Below are 6626 nucleotides of genomic sequence, written 5' to 3'. Positions count from 1 at the left end.
TGAAAATAGCTCAAACATATGATAAAGAAAACATCCTCATTAGAGTATGGGAAATACAAATTAAGACAACCAGGAAACACCATTGTACACCCCTGAGATGGACAAAAAATTAAAATACCTAATAATATCAGATGTTGATCAGAATGTGAGGAAACAGCTACCAAACATGTCCAGAGATTCCCGCTTAAATTGCGTGGGATGGGGCCAGGCATCCGAATTATTTTAAAAGCTCTTCAGGTGATTTCACTCCAACACAGTGAGCATCAGGGCACTCTGAGGCCTAAACTCTGTCCTGAACACACTGCCCTCTAGTGGTCCCTATTTTTTCAACAGCATCCTTCACACCTCATGGCCTGGAGGTGAGACAGGTATCCTCAGTTCTCAGCTGCTACTTCCAGATCACTGTTCCTTCCTCCAACCTTAAAACCTACCTTCCTGATTGCAGTCCTCCCCAGAGCCTCATCACTCCCTCAGTCTTATTTTACACTGCTCACTGTCTAAGTCCAACACCACCCCAGCCATAATTCTAGTGACTTCAATAGCTATGTAGAAAGTCCTTCATTCCCATGGCTTCCTTAGTTCTTTCCTAATGACTTTTTCCTGCAACCTACCTCAGTCATGCTGTCCCCTATTATAACCTAGATATCATTATTACCAATGGCTGTACCCTCTCCATAATCTCAATGGCCAGCCTCCCACTTTCCAGCTACCACCTCCAACTCTTTCCCTCTGGTGCCAACAATTCCCTAGCCCCACTGCACTGGACTGAAAGATTATGACTCATCCTTTCAACCATCCCTCTGCATTCACCACAGCTACCTTATTCTTCTCACCTCAACCCAGGTTAAATCCAACTTACCACTGGACTACGTTGAGCCTGAGCAGCTAAATGTAGTTAGAGAGAATACACACCCATGATGACTGTCACACTTAAAATTCATGACTGGGTCCCAACCTCAAGAGGGAGCAGCAATATTACTTGTTCTACTCCCCTTCCCTGGCCCATTGACTCTCCCAGTCTCCTATTTTACACCGCTTCCTCTCTCTTACACTTTTAACATCTTCTTCCCTTTCTCACTCTCAGCTGATGATGCTTCAATTTTTACAAAGAAAATAGCTGCAACCAGAAGAACATTTCCACATGTGTGTTACATGCCGTTCAGTCAGCTCTGACTCCAACTCTATGGCAATACTATGACTGAGTGGTGTCCACAATGTCTTGTCCTCAACAGCCCTGTTCAGCTCCTGTAGACTCATGCCTATGGCTTCTTTCATGGAGTCACTCCATCTCCTGTTTAGTCTTCCTTTTTTCCTGCTGTCTTCTAGTTTCCCCTGCATTGTTGTCTGGGAAGTAAGATGTCCCCAAGGTAGGACAGCTTCAGCTTTTTCATTTTTGCCTCCAGTGATGTTTCAGGCTTAATTTGCTCCAGGACCCACTTGTTCATCTTCCTGGCAGTCCAAGGTATCTGTAGAGCTCTCATTTAACACCATATTTCAAACAAACTCGTTTTCTCCCTATCCGTCTTCTTCACCGTCCAGCTTTTGCTTCATATAGTAATTGGGGATGTAAGGGTGTGGGTGATCTCAGCCACATCCTCCCCGCAAAACTCTATTAGCCTATCTGAACCTGTTCTACCTGTACTCCTGAATAAACTCTCTGTGTCCAGAGCCAATTCCTTCCCATTTGAGCACTCCTGCTCATCTACTCAAGCAAATCACTCTTGCTATTAGCCTGTCTACTGCATCACCATCTCTCTCTTCCAATGTATAATTCCAATTAGCCTATAATGCTACAATTTCCCCATATTTGAAAATACATCCCTTCCTTTGAACCTACATCTTCCTCTTTGATTCTCTTTACACCAGAACTCCTTGAAAGAGTTGTTTTACTCACTGTCTCTAATTATTTTCTTCCCATTCTCTCAAACCCTCTCCAATTAAGTTTCCTTCTCCATCATTCCAAAGAAATGGCTCTTTTCAAGGTCAATAATGATCTCCACATTGCCAAGTCCAAGGGTCATTTCTCAATTTTCCTCTTAGCTGTACTATCAGCAGCATTTAACACAGTTGAAAGATGATGAAAAGTTTTCTACTTGGCTACTGGTACCCTATACTCTCCTCTACTTCCACACACCTCCTTCCCAATTTTCCTGAGAAATCACTGGTATTTCTTCCCAATGTCCTTCTCAGTCCTCAGTATCTCTCTGACATGAAACACCCAAGATGGTCCCTGACCACATTTGCTCTTACTCATCATTCTGTAGACCCTGTAGACTCTATATCCTGCTTTATTCCACCACTGGATAGGGCCCTTCTCCCCTTCAATAGACTGACTGTAAGTTCTCGGAGGGCAGGACTTTGCGTTGCTCCTTATTGTATTCCCAGCACGTAGAGTAGGTCTAGGCACATAATGCATGCTCAGAAAAAAGTTTTGTTGGATGACTAGTAGAACCACACTGGAGGACAATTTCACAATATTAGCGAAGGTGACCTGGCTATTCCATGTCCAGTCTGGGATACAAGAAACATAGACAAAGATGGCCGGCCATTGCAACACTATATGTAATAGTGAAGCATGAAACACACTAAATGTCCATTGATTGAGGAATGGATAAATTGTGGCATAGTCACACAATGGAATTCTATAAAGAAATTTGAAATAATGGACTAGAGCTACATGTATGAACATGAACAGTTATGAAAAATATAATATTCTATTAATAAAAGCCTAATATGCTAAGTGTCCGGTCATCCAGTTGGCCGTTCAACCAATCAAAGCGTAATATGCTAATGATATGTTAAGGTTGCTCAACCGCTCACTATGACATGCACTGACCACCAGGGGGCAGACAGTCGACCGGTCGACCAATCGCTATGACATGCACTGACCACTGGGGGAAGACGCTCCGACCAGCAGATAAGCTTGCTGCTGGGTCCGGCTGATTGGGACTGGGCAAGACAGGCCAGATATTCCCTGGAGCCCTCCCGCAGTCCTTCCCTGGCTGGCCAACCTCCTGCGTCCCTCCCTGGCCCCGATCATGCACTGGTGGGGTCCCTTGGCCTGGCCTGCCCCCTCTCACAATCCAGGACCCCTCAGGGGATGTTGGAGAGGCAGTTTCAGCCCGATCCCGCAGGCCAGTCTGAGGGACCCCACTGGTGCATGAATTTGTGCACCAGGCCTCTAGTCCTATATAATAAAAGCCTAATATGCAAATTGCCCCCTCAACCGGAAGTTCAACCAGGGGCTCGACCACTCACTATGACATGTGCTGACCACCAGTGGGCGGTGTGGAACATTGCGGGTGTTGGCAATGTGGTGCTGGCAGCAGGTGGCAGTGGAGGTGCTGCCAGCCCCTATGGGCCCAGACGAGAGCGGGACTTTAGCAGGATGGTGGAGCAGGTGAGCAGGTGGTGCCAGGCCAAGGCAGGTGTGAGTGGGGCTGATCACCCTGCCAATCACCCTGCAGATGGCAACCATTGGTGGCAGCTAGGGGTGGGCTGCTGCCCAGCTCCCAGGCACTGAGGGAGCCAGGCGGGGGGCCCAGCCCCAACCAATAGCCCCATAGACAGCAACCAGCGGCTGCCGGCAGGCCCTGATCTCCTGATCCTGGGCTGGGACAGGGAACTAGGGGTGGGTGGTGGCAACCAACTTCCTGCGGCATCCGGCCGGGGATTGGGGGACAGGCGGGGGAGGGTGCGACCTCTTGCCGGCTACCTGGGGTGACAGGGACAGAGGTGCGGTGAGAATGCGGGGTGTCCGCGGAGCTCGCTCTCACTTCCCCTGTTATCCTCCCCCAGGATGTCAGGATGCCAGGGCTTGCACACCAGGGAAGCCCCATGCTCAGGTTCCTGGTGCCAGGGAGGAGCCTGCCCTGCACCTGTGCGACTTCTTCCAGGGGAGCCAGGCCGTAGCCACAGGACCGAAGGGGCTGGTCAGGCTCCCTGTCGGTTCTTGCAAGAGCTGGTCTGCAAGGCCGGCCAGGAGAGAGCATGCTGCCCGCCCAGCTTTCATGCGGCACCGCTGGGCGGCCCAGAGGCCCACACTGCACCCTGGCCTACAGCATCTGGCCATGCTCACTGCATCTCTGGGTGGGGACTCGGGCACCGTGACTCAGGTGGAGGGGGGGCGTGTGGGGACCCAGGTGCTGCCCAGGGCCCAGAGGTCAGCTGGGACCTGCTCTTCCATGCCAGACGCTCGTGCTTCAATTGCCGGCCAGGCCTAGGGACTGCACCTGTGCATGAATTTCCTGCACTGGGCCTCTAGTTTAGTAAATAAATGTATAGGATGTTATTTATGATATTTTAAACATTGAAAAACAATTCTATCTAGTGTTTATGAGAGAGGACATGTGCAGTAAAATATGGAAATATGGGTAAGAAGGATACACAGCAACCTCAGGACAGTAGTTACCTCCAAGGAAGGTGGAAAATGAAACATATCTGTAACTTCTTTTCTTTTAAAGCAAAAACATTGCTAAATCTAAGCATTATAATATTATAATACTCTCTACTTTTACACACAGATAAGTATTTGTCATATTATTCTCTACTTTTCTATATGTATTTAAAATACTCCAGAATATATTAAGTGAATAAAAAATGGTCAAGTTGCAGAAAATGAAAGTTTTGAAATACAACCTGGTGGGCTTGAAAGCAACAACATTTGCATAAAAGGGCATAATTTGCAGTCGGCAACAAAACTTGTTGTTAGGATTGCTTGGTAAATATTCTTTTGTTGAAAAGGCGTGGTTTGGGCAAAGGAGAAAAGGAAACCAGCCCTATAAAAGGGAATATGTCGTAGCAATATCTTTACAGACACAGATCCTAGGGCAAGAGAGACGAAGGAGAAAATAAACAAATGGGACTATATCAAAATAAAGAGCTTCTGCACAGCAAGAGAAACCATCAACAGAACAACAAGAAAGCCCACTGCATGGGAGAACATATTTACCAATGTTATCTCTGATAAGGACTTAATTTCCAAAACTTACAGGGAACTCATACAACTTAACAAAAGGAAGATAAACAACCCAATCAAAAAATGGGCAAAGGACCTAAATAGACACTTTTCAAAAGAGGACATACAGAAGGCCAAGAGAGATATGAAAACACTAGAGGCCCAATGCATGAAATTCATGTAAGGGGCTCGGCCCTCGCAGCCCCGGCTTCATCTGGAAGGTCATTCTGCTGTTCTGATTAATTAGCATATTAGCTCTTTATTATATAGGATTCTCAAAGTCACTAATCATCTGAGAGATGCAAATCAAAATGGCAATGAGATACCATCTCACACCTATCAGAATGGCTATCATCAACAAATCAACAAACAACAAGTGCTGGCGAAGACAGGGAGAAAAAGGAACCCTCGTGCACTGCTGGTGGGAATGCAGACTGGTGCAGCCACTGTGGAGAACAGTATGGAGTTTCCTCAAAAAACTAAAAATGGAGCTCCCATTTGACCCAGTAATCCCACTTCTAGGAATATATCCCAAGAAAACAGAAACACCAATCAGAAAGGATATATACACCCCTATGTTCATAGCAGCACAATTCACCATAGCTAAGATTTGGAAATAGCCTAAATGCCCATCAGCAGATGAGTGGATGAGAAAACTATGATACATGTACACAATGGAATACTACGCTGCTGTAAAACAGAAGGAATTCTTACCATTTGCAACAGCATGGATAGACCTGGAGAGCATTATGCTAAGTGAAATAAGCCAGGCAGTGAAAGAAAAATACCACATGATCTCACTCATTTATGGATAATAAAGAACATTATAACCTGATGAACAGAAAGATAGATACAGAGGCAGAGAAGCATCGAACAGACTGTCAAATTATAGCAGGAAGGCTGGGGAGTGTTGGGGGGAGGGGCAGTAAGAGATCAACCGAAGGACTTGTATGCATGCGTATAAGCATAACCAATGGACACAAGACACTGGGGAGGTGGGGTGAGGGCATGTGCCGGGGGGGTAAGGGAGACCGGGGGAAGGTCAATGGGAAAAAAAGGAGACATATGTACTACTATTTGTAATACTTTAAACAATAAAAAAATAATAAAATAAAGAAAACAAACAAACAAACAAACAAAAGGAATGTCTGATTGGGCCATTGCCACAGCAGAGAGGGGCAGGTGTGGCAAAGGTTCAGGCTGTGCCACAGGCAAGGATGTCTGTGTGTATGGGACACCAGAGGACACCTGTCACACCTGCAACACAATTTGCTAACACTCACAATTGCAGAGCTCAGGAAGAATCACTGTCTTTAAAACTATTATCTCCCTGACATATAAAATATACATACATATAAATATACATGCACTCTCCCGAGCTTCCCCTGCCCTCCACTTAATATTTGGCTATGGCCTTCTTTTCATGTCAACGAATTGGATGTACAGACGTAATTTTTAATGGCTACAGTGCTATCCCTGACTGTTTGACGTTACTTTGGTTTACTTCACTCACCCTTTATCGAGGGGCAGGCTGTTTCCGGTTTCCCCGGGCATCAACAACTACAGCAAACAAAATTGCTTTTGTGACTGTTTACTTAGGACACATTCACAGACGTGGAACTCCCGGCCCAAAGCTAATTCACTTGAATTTTGATCCCCATTTCCAAAC

The sequence above is a fragment of the Cnephaeus nilssonii genome, assembly GCF_951640355.1.
Source record: "Cnephaeus nilssonii genome assembly, chromosome: 1".
Lineage (NCBI taxonomy): Eukaryota > Metazoa > Chordata > Mammalia > Chiroptera > Vespertilionidae > Cnephaeus > Cnephaeus nilssonii.
This window is presented reverse-complemented; position numbering follows the sequence as displayed.